Source organism: Periophthalmus magnuspinnatus, chromosome 21, assembly GCF_009829125.3.
Source record: "Periophthalmus magnuspinnatus isolate fPerMag1 chromosome 21, fPerMag1.2.pri, whole genome shotgun sequence".
Lineage (NCBI taxonomy): Eukaryota > Metazoa > Chordata > Actinopteri > Gobiiformes > Gobiidae > Periophthalmus > Periophthalmus magnuspinnatus.
This window is the reverse complement of record NC_047146.1, coordinates 30,752,272-30,763,422: the sequence shown is the minus strand read 5'-3', so window position 1 is coordinate 30,763,422 and position 11,151 is coordinate 30,752,272. Positions and strand designations below refer to the sequence as shown.

General features: G+C 42.6%; 14 non-coding genes across 14 annotated transcripts; all 14 read right to left on the bottom strand.

Annotated features, from left to right (window-relative positions):
* Nucleotides 1-998: 998 nt before the first annotated feature.
* trnad-guc (transfer RNA aspartic acid (anticodon GUC)) lies at nucleotides 999-1,070 on the bottom strand. Its single transcript has one exon. It is a non-coding gene; the product is annotated as a tRNA-Asp (tRNA).
* Nucleotides 1,071-1,318: 248 nt separating this feature from the next.
* On the bottom strand, nucleotides 1,319-1,391 carry trnav-aac (transfer RNA valine (anticodon AAC)). Its single transcript has one exon. It is a non-coding gene; the product is annotated as a tRNA-Val (tRNA).
* A 241-nt stretch (nucleotides 1,392-1,632) lies between these two features.
* On the bottom strand, nucleotides 1,633-1,705 carry trnav-cac (transfer RNA valine (anticodon CAC)). The gene has a single exon. It is a non-coding gene; the product is annotated as a tRNA-Val (tRNA).
* Nucleotides 1,706-2,832: 1,127 nt separating this feature from the next.
* Nucleotides 2,833-2,904, bottom strand: trnad-guc (transfer RNA aspartic acid (anticodon GUC)). The gene has a single exon. It is a non-coding gene; the product is annotated as a tRNA-Asp (tRNA).
* A 248-nt stretch (nucleotides 2,905-3,152) lies between these two features.
* On the bottom strand, nucleotides 3,153-3,225 carry trnav-aac (transfer RNA valine (anticodon AAC)). Its single transcript has one exon. It is a non-coding gene; the product is annotated as a tRNA-Val (tRNA).
* A 241-nt stretch (nucleotides 3,226-3,466) lies between these two features.
* On the bottom strand, nucleotides 3,467-3,539 carry trnav-cac (transfer RNA valine (anticodon CAC)). The gene has a single exon. It is a non-coding gene; the product is annotated as a tRNA-Val (tRNA).
* A 1,127-nt stretch (nucleotides 3,540-4,666) lies between these two features.
* On the bottom strand, nucleotides 4,667-4,738 carry trnad-guc (transfer RNA aspartic acid (anticodon GUC)). Its single transcript has one exon. It is a non-coding gene; the product is annotated as a tRNA-Asp (tRNA).
* Nucleotides 4,739-4,986: 248 nt separating this feature from the next.
* trnav-aac (transfer RNA valine (anticodon AAC)) lies at nucleotides 4,987-5,059 on the bottom strand. The gene has a single exon. It is a non-coding gene; the product is annotated as a tRNA-Val (tRNA).
* A 241-nt stretch (nucleotides 5,060-5,300) lies between these two features.
* trnav-cac (transfer RNA valine (anticodon CAC)) lies at nucleotides 5,301-5,373 on the bottom strand. Its single transcript has one exon. It is a non-coding gene; the product is annotated as a tRNA-Val (tRNA).
* Nucleotides 5,374-6,500: 1,127 nt separating this feature from the next.
* trnad-guc (transfer RNA aspartic acid (anticodon GUC)) lies at nucleotides 6,501-6,572 on the bottom strand. Its single transcript has one exon. It is a non-coding gene; the product is annotated as a tRNA-Asp (tRNA).
* Nucleotides 6,573-6,820: 248 nt separating this feature from the next.
* Nucleotides 6,821-6,893, bottom strand: trnav-aac (transfer RNA valine (anticodon AAC)). Its single transcript has one exon. It is a non-coding gene; the product is annotated as a tRNA-Val (tRNA).
* A 241-nt stretch (nucleotides 6,894-7,134) lies between these two features.
* trnav-cac (transfer RNA valine (anticodon CAC)) lies at nucleotides 7,135-7,207 on the bottom strand. The gene has a single exon. It is a non-coding gene; the product is annotated as a tRNA-Val (tRNA).
* A 1,447-nt stretch (nucleotides 7,208-8,654) lies between these two features.
* Nucleotides 8,655-8,727, bottom strand: trnav-aac (transfer RNA valine (anticodon AAC)). Its single transcript has one exon. It is a non-coding gene; the product is annotated as a tRNA-Val (tRNA).
* Nucleotides 8,728-8,968: 241 nt separating this feature from the next.
* Nucleotides 8,969-9,041, bottom strand: trnav-cac (transfer RNA valine (anticodon CAC)). The gene has a single exon. It is a non-coding gene; the product is annotated as a tRNA-Val (tRNA).
* Between the last annotated feature and the right edge of the window lie 2,110 nt (nucleotides 9,042-11,151).

Below are 11,151 nucleotides of genomic sequence, written 5' to 3'. Positions count from 1 at the left end.
CTTTTTGGAACACTCATTTCAGGACACAGAAAGGCTACATTTGCTGGTGCTTTCATGATACACTCATTTTCAGCTCATGGTGGTGGTTTTCCTTTTCTTGAGAAGAACAATGCAGAAACAACCTTGTTGATGGCTTATATGTAAATTGGCTACACATTGAAGACACATTGCCAGACGAGCCATTAGCACAGTCGTTTGAGACCCTGAAAAGAAGGTGGGGCTGTGTTGAATTACTATGACATTCCCTCACCTGAGCCAGCATAACTCAACAAAGGAAGCCACAAAGATGTCTGAATAGGATCCAGAGGACAGCATACAGTTTGATAAGAAGATCTTACTTTACTGGAGCTCAACAAAGGAAGCCACGAAGCTGTCTGAATAGGATCCAGAGGACAGGATACAGTTTGATAAGAAGATCTTACTTTATTGGAGCTCAACAAAGGAAGCCACGCAAATGTCTGAATAGGATCCAGAGGACAGCATACAGTTTGATAAGAAGGTCTTACTTTACTGGAGCTCTGTGTCAGAAGGCGAACAATCCAATGCTACGATTTACCAACCTGGTAAGGTTCACAGTTGAGCCTGTAAGTCTTGGACTCCCTGGAATATCCCTGGCAGTTATTTCATGATAGACAATCATCTTGCCAGATGGACTTGCCTTGAACATCAGACCCTAGCCCTACCATAACCCTGCTTTCATGATACAATCATTTTCAGCTCATGGTAGTGGTTTTCTGTTACTTGTGCAGAAGAACAATGGCTTAGCATTGATGTCCTTGCTGCTGCCAGGTGGACTCTATTCATGAGAGAAAAGTAAGTAAACTTGCTGAAACCTGCCTTTGATGAGTGTGAGGCAAATTTGATGATCACTACACTACATAAACCACATGCAAGAACCTCTTGTAAGCTACTTCACCAAAGTTAATTTTGATGAAATCTTAAGACACAATGGTTAGACTCAACTGTGAACCTTACCAGGTTGGAAAAGGTCAGTTGCACTCCTCGTCGGGGAATCGAACCCCGGTCTTCCGCGTGACAGGCGGAGATACTGGCCACTATACTAACGAGGACTGGTACGGCTGGGAAGGACTGGAAATCATTCTAGAGCTTGGACATCATGGTTCCACAGCTCATGGTAGTGGTTTTCTGTTGCTTGTGAAGAAGAACAAAAGATTAGCATTGATCTAATCATTGCTGCTGCCAGGTGGACACTATTCATGACAGAAAGGTAGTTGAACTTGCCTAAAACTTTGGATGTGAGACAATCTTAACAACCACTACTGCCAAGTACACGGCAAGGAGTCAACATACCAGCCTGTGTTTCTGCCCGGTTTCGAACCGGGGACCTTTCGCGTGTTAGGCGAACGTGATAACCACTACACTACAGAAACCACATGTGAGCCATTCATGTAAGTAAGTGTAGCCCTACCATAATCCAGTTTTCAGGATAAAAATCATTTTCACCTCATGGTAGTGGTTTTCTGTTGCTTGTGAAGAAGAATAATGAATTAGCATTGATCTCATTGCTGCTGCCAGGTGGACTCTATTCATGACAGAAAGGTAGGTCAACTTGCCAAAATCTGGACGACCACTACTGTCAAGTATTCAGCAAGGAGTCAAAATATCAGCCTGTGTTTCTGCCTGGTTTCAAACCAGGGCCCTTTCGCGTGTGAGGCGAACGTGATAACCACTACACTACAGAAACTACAAAGAAGCAAATTTATGCAAGTAACTTTAGCCCTACAGTAACCATAACCCTAGTTTTCACACCACCCGCAAGCATGGAATGATTTATCACTGATGCAATGTTGGATGGACTAATCCAACAATCTTACCTTTTGGAACACTCATTTCAGGACACAGAAAGGCTACATTTGCTGGTGCTTTCATGATACACTCATTTTCAGCTCATGGTGGTGGTTTTCCTTTTCTTGAGAAGAACAATGCAGAAACAACCTTGTTGATGGCTTATATGTAAATTGGCTACACATTGAGGACACATTGCCAGACGAGCCATTAGCACAGTCGTTTGAGACCCTGAAAAGAAGGTGGGGCTGTGTTGAATTACTATGACATTCCCTCACCTGAGCCAGCATAACTCAACAAAGGAAGCCACAAAGATGTCTGAATAGGATCCAGAGGACAGCATACAGTTTGATAAGAAGATCTTACTTTACTGGAGCTCAACAAAGGAAGCCACGAAGCTGTCTGAATAGGATCCAGAGGACAGGATACAGTTTGATAAGAAGATCTTACTTTATTGGAGCTCAACAAAGGAAGCCACGCAAATGTCTGAATAGGATCCAGAGGACAGCATACAGTTTGATAAGAAGGTCTTACTTTACTGGAGCTCTGTGTCAGAAGGCGAACAATCCAATGCTACGATTTACCAACCTGGTAAGGTTCACAGTTGAGCCTGTAAGTCTTGGACTCCCTGGAATATCCCTGGCAGTTATTTCATGATAGACAATCATCTTGCCAGATGGACTTGCCTTGAACATCAGACCCTAGCCCTACCATAACCCTGCTTTCATGATACAATCATTTTCAGCTCATGGTAGTGGTTTTCTGTTACTTGTGCAGAAGAACAATGGCTTAGCATTGATGTCCTTGCTGCTGCCAGGTGGACTCTATTCATGAGAGAAAAGTAAGTAAACTTGCTGAAACCTGCCTTTGATGAGTGTGAGGCAAATTTGATGATCACTACACTACATAAACCACATGCAAGAACCTCTTGTAAGCTACTTCACCAAAGTTAATTTTGATGAAATCTTAAGACACAATGGTTAGACTCAACTGTGAACCTTACCAGGTTGGAAAAGGTCAGTTGCACTCCTCGTCGGGGAATCGAACCCCGGTCTTCCGCGTGACAGGCGGAGATACTGGCCACTATACTAACGAGGACTGGTACGGCTGGGAAGGACTGGAAATCATTCTAGAGCTTGGACATCATGGTTCCACAGCTCATGGTAGTGGTTTTCTGTTGCTTGTGAAGAAGAACAAAAGATTAGCATTGATCTAATCATTGCTGCTGCCAGGTGGACACTATTCATGACAGAAAGGTAGTTGAACTTGCCTAAAACTTTGGATGTGAGACAATCTTAACAACCACTACTGCCAAGTACACGGCAAGGAGTCAACATACCAGCCTGTGTTTCTGCCCGGTTTCGAACCGGGGACCTTTCGCGTGTTAGGCGAACGTGATAACCACTACACTACAGAAACCACATGTGAGCCATTCATGTAAGTAAGTGTAGCCCTACCATAATCCAGTTTTCAGGATAAAAATCATTTTCACCTCATGGTAGTGGTTTTCTGTTGCTTGTGAAGAAGAATAATGAATTAGCATTGATCTCATTGCTGCTGCCAGGTGGACTCTATTCATGACAGAAAGGTAGGTCAACTTGCCAAAATCTGGACGACCACTACTGTCAAGTATTCAGCAAGGAGTCAAAATATCAGCCTGTGTTTCTGCCTGGTTTCGAACCAGGGCCCTTTCGCGTGTGAGGCGAACGTGATAACCACTACACTACAGAAACTACAAAGAAGCAAATTTATGCAAGTAACTGTAGCCCTACAGTAACCATAACCCTAGTTTTCACACCACCCGCAAGCATGGAATGATTTATCACTGATGCAATGTTGGATGGACTAATCCAACAATCTTACCTTTTGGAACACTCATTTCAGGACACAGAAAGGCTACATTTGCTGGTGCTTTCATGATACAATCATTTTCAGCTCATGGTGGTGGTTTTCCTTTTCTTGAGAAGAACAATGCAGAAACAACCTTGTTGATGGCTTATATGTAAATTGGCTACACATTGAGGACACATTGCCAGACGAGCCATTAGCACAGTCGTTTGAGACCCTGAAAAGAAGGTGGGGCTGTGTTGAATTACTATGACATTCCCTCACCTGAGCCAGCATAACTCAACAAAGGAAGCCACAAAGATGTCTGAATAGGATCCAGAGGACAGCATACAGTTTGATAAGAAGATCTTACTTTACTGGAGCTCAACAAAGGAAGCCACGAAGCTGTCTGAATAGGATCCAGAGGACAGGATACAGTTTGATAAGAAGATCTTACTTTATTGGAGCTCAACAAAGGAAGCCACGCAAATGTCTGAATAGGATCCAGAGGACAGCATACAGTTTGATAAGAAGGTCTTACTTTACTGGAGCTCTGTGTCAGAAGGCGAACAATCCAATGCTACGATTTACCAACCATGTAAGGTTCACAGTTGAGCCTGTAAGTCTTGGACTCCCTGGAATATCCCTGGCAGTTATTTCATGATAGACAATCATCTTGCCAGATGGACTTGCCTTGAACATCAGACCCTAGCCCTACCATAACCCTGCTTTCATGATACAATCATTTTCAGCTCATGGTAGTGGTTTTCTGTTACTTGTGCAGAAGAACAATGGCTTAGCATTGATGTCCTTGCTGCTGCCAGGTGGACTCTATTCATGAGAGAAAAGTAAGTAAACTTGCTGAAACCTGCCTTTGATGAGTGTGAGGCAAATTTGATGATCACTACACTACATAAACCACATGCAAGAACCTCTTGTAAGCTACTTCACCAAAGTTAATTTTGATGAAATCTTAAGACACAATGGTTAGACTCAACTGTGAACCTTACCAGGTTGGAAAAGGTCAGTTGCACTCCTCGTCGGGGAATCGAACCCCGGTCTTCCGCGTGACAGGCGGAGATACTGGCCACTATACTAACGAGGACTGGTACGGCTGGGAAGGACTGGAAATCATTCTAGAGCTTGGACATCATGGTTCCACAGCTCATGGTAGTGGTTTTCTGTTGCTTGTGAAGAAGAACAAAAGATTAGCATTGATCTAATCATTGCTGCTGCCAGGTGGACACTATTCATGACAGAAAGGTAGTTGAACTTGCCTAAAACTTTGGATGTGAGACAATCTTAACAACCACTACTGCCAAGTACACGGCAAGGAGTCAACATACCAGCCTGTGTTTCTGCCCGGTTTCGAACCGGGGACCTTTCGCGTGTTAGGCGAACGTGATAACCACTACACTACAGAAACCACATGTGAGCCATTCATGTAAGTAAGTGTAGCCCTACCATAATCCAGTTTTCAGGATAAAAATCATTTCCACCTCATGGTAGTGGTTTTCTGTTGCTTGTGAAGAAGAATAATGAATTAGCATTGATCTCATTGCTGCTGCCAGGTGGACTCTATTCATGACAGAAAGGTAGGTCAACTTGCCAAAATCTGGACGACCGCTACTGTCAAGTATTCAGCAAGGAGTCAAAATATCAGCCTGTGTTTCTGCCTGGTTTCGAACCAGGGCCCTTTCGCGTGTGAGGCGAACGTGATAACCACTACACTACAGAAACTACAAAGAAGCAAATTTATGCAAGTAACTGTAGCCCTACAGTAACCATAACCCTAGTTTTCACACCACCCGCAAGCATGGAATGATTTATCACTGATGCAATGTTGGATGGACTAATCCAACAATCTTACCTTTTGGAACACTCATTTCAGGACACAGAAAGGCTACATTTGCTGCTGCTTTCATGATACAATCATTTTCAGCTCATGGTGGTGGTTTTCCTTTTCTTGAGAAGAACAATGCAGAAACAACCTTGTTGATGGCTTATATGTAAATTGGCTACACATTGAGGACACATTGCCAGACGAGCCATTAGCACAGTCGTTTGAGACCCTGAAAAGAAGGTGGGGCTGTGTTGAATTACTATGACATTCCCTCACCTGAGCCAGCATAACTCAACAAAGGAAGCCACAAAGATGTCTGAATAGGATCCAGAGGACAGCATACAGTTTGATAAGAAGATCTTACTTTACTGGAGCTCAACAAAGGAAGCCACGAAGCTGTCTGAATAGGATCCAGAGGACAGGATACAGTTTGATAAGAAGATCTTACTTTATTGGAGCTCAACAAAGGAAGCCACGCAAATGTCTGAATAGGATCCAGAGGACAGCATACAGTTTGATAAGAAGGTCTTACTTTACTGGAGCTCTGTGTCAGAAGGCGAACAATCCAATGCTACGATTTACCAACCTGGTAAGGTTCACAGTTGAGCCTGTAAGTCTTGGACTCCCTGGAATATCCCTGGCAGTTATTTCATGATAGACAATCATCTTGCCAGATGGACTTGCCTTGAACATCAGACCCTAGCCCTACCATAACCCTGCTTTCATGATACAATCATTTTCAGCTCATGGTAGTGGTTTTCTGTTACTTGTGCAGAAGAACAATGGCTTAGCATTGATGTCCTTGCTGCTGCCAGGTGGACTCTATTCATGAGAGAAAAGTAAGTAAACTTGCTGAAACCTGCCTTTGATGAGTGTGAGGCAAATTTGATGATCACTACACTACATAAACCACATGCAAGAACCTCTTGTAAGCTACTTCACCAAAGTTAATTTTGATGAAATCTTAAGACACAATGGTTAGACTCAACTGTGAACCTTACCAGGTTGGAAAAGGTCAGTTGCACTCCTCGTCGGGGAATCGAACCCCGGTCTTCCGCGTGACAGGCGGAGATACTGGCCACTATACTAACGAGGACTGGTACGGCTGGGAAGGACTGGAAATCATTCTAGAGCTTGGACATCATGGTTCCACAGCTCATGGTAGTGGTTTTCTGTTGCTTGTGAAGAAGAACAAAAGATTAGCATTGATCTAATCATTGCTGCTGCCAGGTGGACACTATTCATGACAGAAAGGTAGTTGAACTTGCCTAAAACTTTGGATGTGAGACAATCTTAACAACCACTACTGCCAAGTACACGGCAAGGAGTCAACATACCAGCCTGTGTTTCTGCCCGGTTTCAAACCGGGGACCTTTCGCGTGTTAGGCGAACGTGATAACCACTACACTACAGAAACCACATGTGAGCCATTCATGTAAGTAAGTGTAGCCCTACCATAATCCAGTTTTCAGGATAAAAATCATTTTCACCTCATGGTAGTGGTTTTCTGTTGCTTGTGAAGAAGAATAATGAATTAGCATTGATCTCATTGCTGCTGCCAGGTGGACTCTATTCATGACAGAAAGGTAGGTCAACTTGCCAAAATCTGGACGACCACTACTGTCAAGTATTCAGCAAGGAGTCAAAATATCAGCCTGTGTTTCTGCCTGGTTTCGAACCAGGGCCCTTTCGCGTGTGAGGCGAACGTGATAACCACTACACTACAGAAACTACAAAGAAGCAAATTTATGCAAGTAACTGTAGCCCTACAGTAACCATAACCCTAGTTTTCACACCACCCGCAAGCATGGAATGATTTATCACTGATGCAATGTTGGATGGACTAATCCAACAATCTTACCTTTTGGAACACTCATTTCAGGACACAGAAAGGCTACATTTGCTGCTGCTTTCATGATACAATCATTTTCAGCTCATGGTGGTGGTTTTCCTTTTCTTGAGAAGAACAATGCAGAAACAACCTTGTTGATGGCTTATATGTAAATTGGCTACACATTGAGGACACATTGCCAGACGAGCCATTAGCACAGTCGTTTGAGACCCTGAAAAGAAGGTGGGGCTGTGTTGAATTACTATGACATTCCCTCACCTGAGCCAGCATAACTCAACAAAGGAAGCCACAAAGATGTCTGAATAGGATCCAGAGGACAGCATACAGTTTGATAAGAAGATCTTACTTTACTGGAGCTCAACAAAGGAAGCCACGAAGATGTCTGAATAGGATCCAGAGGACAGGATACAGTTTGATAAGAAGATCTTACTTTATTGGAGCTCAACAAAGGAAGCCACGCAAATGTCTGAATAGGATCCAGAGGACAGCATACAGTTTGATAAGAAGGTCTTACTTTACTGGAGCTCTGTGTCAGAAGGCGAACAATCCAATGCTACGATTTACCAACCTGGTAAGGTTCACAGTTGAGCCTGTAAGTCTTGGACTCCCTGAAATATCCCTGGCAGTTATTTCATGATAGACAATCATCTTGCCAGATGGACTTGCCTTGAACATCAGACCCTAGCCCTACCATAACCCTGCTTTCATGATACAATCATTTTCAGCTCATGGTAGTGGTTTTCTGTTACTTGTGCAGAAGAACAATGGCTCAGCATTGATGTCCTTGCTGCTGCCAGGTGGACTCTATTCATGAGAGAAAAGTAAGTAAACTTGCTGAAACCTGCCTTTGATGAGTGTGAGGCAAATTTGATGATCACTACACTACATAAACCACATGCAAGAACCTCTTGTAAGCTACTTCACCAAAGTTAATTTTGATGAAATCTTAAGACACAATGGTTAGACTCAACTGTGAACCTTACCAGGTTGGAAAAGGTCAGTTGCACTCCTCGTCAGGGAATCGAACCCCGGTCTTCCGCGTGACAGGCGGAGATACTGGCCACTATACTAACGAGGACTGGTACGGCTGGGAAGGACTGGAAATCATTCTAGAGCTTGGACATCATGGTTCCACAGCTCATGGTAGTGGTTTTCTGTTGCTTGTGAAGAAGAACAAAAGATTAGCATTGATCTAATCATTGCTGCTGCCAGGTGGACACTATTCATGACAGAAAGGTAGTTGAACTTGCCTAAAACTTTGGATGTGAGACAATCTTAACAACCACTACTGCCAAGTACACGGCAAGGAGTCAACATACCAGCCTGTGTTTCTGCCCGGTTTCGAACCGGGGACCTTTCGCGTGTTAGGCGAACGTGATAACCACTACACTACAGAAACCACATGTGAGCCATTCATGTAAGTAAGTGTAGCCCTACCATAATCCAGTTTTCAGGATAAAAATCATTTCCACCTCATGGTAGTGGTTTTCTGTTGCTTGTGAAGAAGAATAATGAATTAGCATTGATCTCATTGCTGCTGCCAGGTGGACTCTATTCATGACAGAAAGGTAGGTCAACTTGCCAAAATCTGGACGACCACTACTGTCAAGTATTCAGCAAGGAGTCAAAATATCAGCCTGTGTTTCTGCCTGGTTTCGAACCAGGGCCCTTTCACGTGTGAGGCGAACGTGATAACCACTACACTACAGAAACTACAAAGAAGCAAATTTATGCAAGTAACTGTAGCCCTACAGTAACCATAACCCTAGTTTTCACACCACCCGCAAGCATGGAATGATTTATCACTGATGCAATGTTGGATGGACTAATCCAACAATCTTACCTTTTGGAACACTCATTTCAGGACACAGAAAGGCTACATTTGCTGCTGCTTTCATGATACAATCATTTTCAGCTCATGGTGGTGGTTTTCCTTTTCTTGAGAAGAACAATGCAGAAGAGCCCCAGAGGAAGATCGTTTTGGGGAAAGAGGAACTTTTCAGAGAAGACTCAAAATATGTCACTATTTTACATCAGTGGACCTGCAGAATAAAAGTGTGAGGCTGGACGTGTATAATTCTGCAGACAGGACACACCTCAGTGCTAACTGCTAGTGCTTAGTGCAAACGAGCCACTGTTAGCATAACAGTGAGTGTTGTGTTCCTTTTACCATGGCCACAGTTTCACACATATGGACATGCTATACCTTTGTTCAGTCGCTAAATGTGTTTGCCAATTATAATAACTTACACTGCAGCACAAGCAAATAATCACCAGCGCCATTTAGCAATGTTAGCATGCTACTATTGTAAACACAAGCACTGCGCTGATGTCCTCTGTGAACTATAAAGACCTTTAGAGTCCTACATTTTTGTATATTTCATGTGACACTCACATGTGAGTTCAGGTGCACTTAATGTGCAGAACAGTGAATGTGCAGCTTTATGTCCAGAGCTCACTGCTGTGTGCAGAGATGAGCTGTGAGCCTGAGGCAGCACTGCTACAGTGGTATCGGCTCTTGGTATCGACAGCAAATTGATGAGTATGAGTACTGCCACCCAATACTAGTATAGGTATCTGTGCATCCCTACTCATTAATATGAGCATTTAGATGAAATCTTGCATCCAAAACCTGACAATAAACATAAAAATAATGTGATCCTAAAATCCTCTTTTATTTAATGTTCAGTCCAAATGATCTGATGATTGTAAATCTGAAGGCTGTTTCTCTTATGCAACTCTCTCTGGATCACTACTTTGTACTTCTTGAGTGATATGATTTTGAAGTGTACTCTTGCTTAAGTACATCATTTGGCTACTTTATCCATTCTGCATTTTATGACATAAAGAATTGAGAAATATAAGCCCACTTTAGTCAACTGGAACACATTAAAATGCACAAAAATGTTTTGGCATATTTTTATACTGTTATACTTGTGGCTATTGCTCTTGTGAGCATCTAGAATTCTCAGTCTTTAACAACTGGTTGTGATGATGTCTTACTGTTGTCAAATATGAATATGTGACACTGAATTGGAGAGGGCCCCCAAGGGCAAATTTAGCTTATGGCCCCCTAAAGGCTAGAGCCCTGTGTAGCACCTAAAGCATTCATACTCATTATTGTGGCAGGAAAGTTGCCTTACAAAATGCACTGTTGTGTTAATGAACAAGTGAAATGAGCAGTTCCAGTTCAGTGGCTCTTGTTGAGCCAGATGGCATTAGTTGTACTGTGATATTTATAATGACTTAAGTGCAGTTTATATTTAATAGAGAGTTAACACATCAGAATATTAAAACAACCTTAGCACCAATCTGTATAAATGAAAAGCTAACTGTTTTCTAACTTGATAACCCAGATTTAAACCAGAACACCAAAAGCCCTCCTTCACTTGGAAGTGCTCCTCTCTGTTTTTTAAAGTTCATACATCTTGTCTAAAAATTAAAGAAAAACTCCCGCACACTGTCTCACTCTTAATGCAATTTTATTCCATACAACGTTTCGGTCGCTCTGACCTTCTTCAGGGCTGAAGAAGGTCAGAGCGACCGAAACGTTGTATGGAATAAAATTGCATTAAGAGTGAGACAGTGTGCGGGAGTTTTTCTTTAATTTTTAGACAAGTGCTTCACCTCCTACGCACCTGTCGCCCAGTCGGGTGTGCGGAGTTCACACAGAAACAAGTTCATACATCTTACCATCTTTACAGTAGCCTCAAACAGTATATATTGTTTTAATGAGAGCTTTCTAGGCAAATATGAGGTTTCATTAAAAGTATACATAAAGAGATTTTCTTTACCCCTTTCTTATATGTGTCTGTTGTTTCAA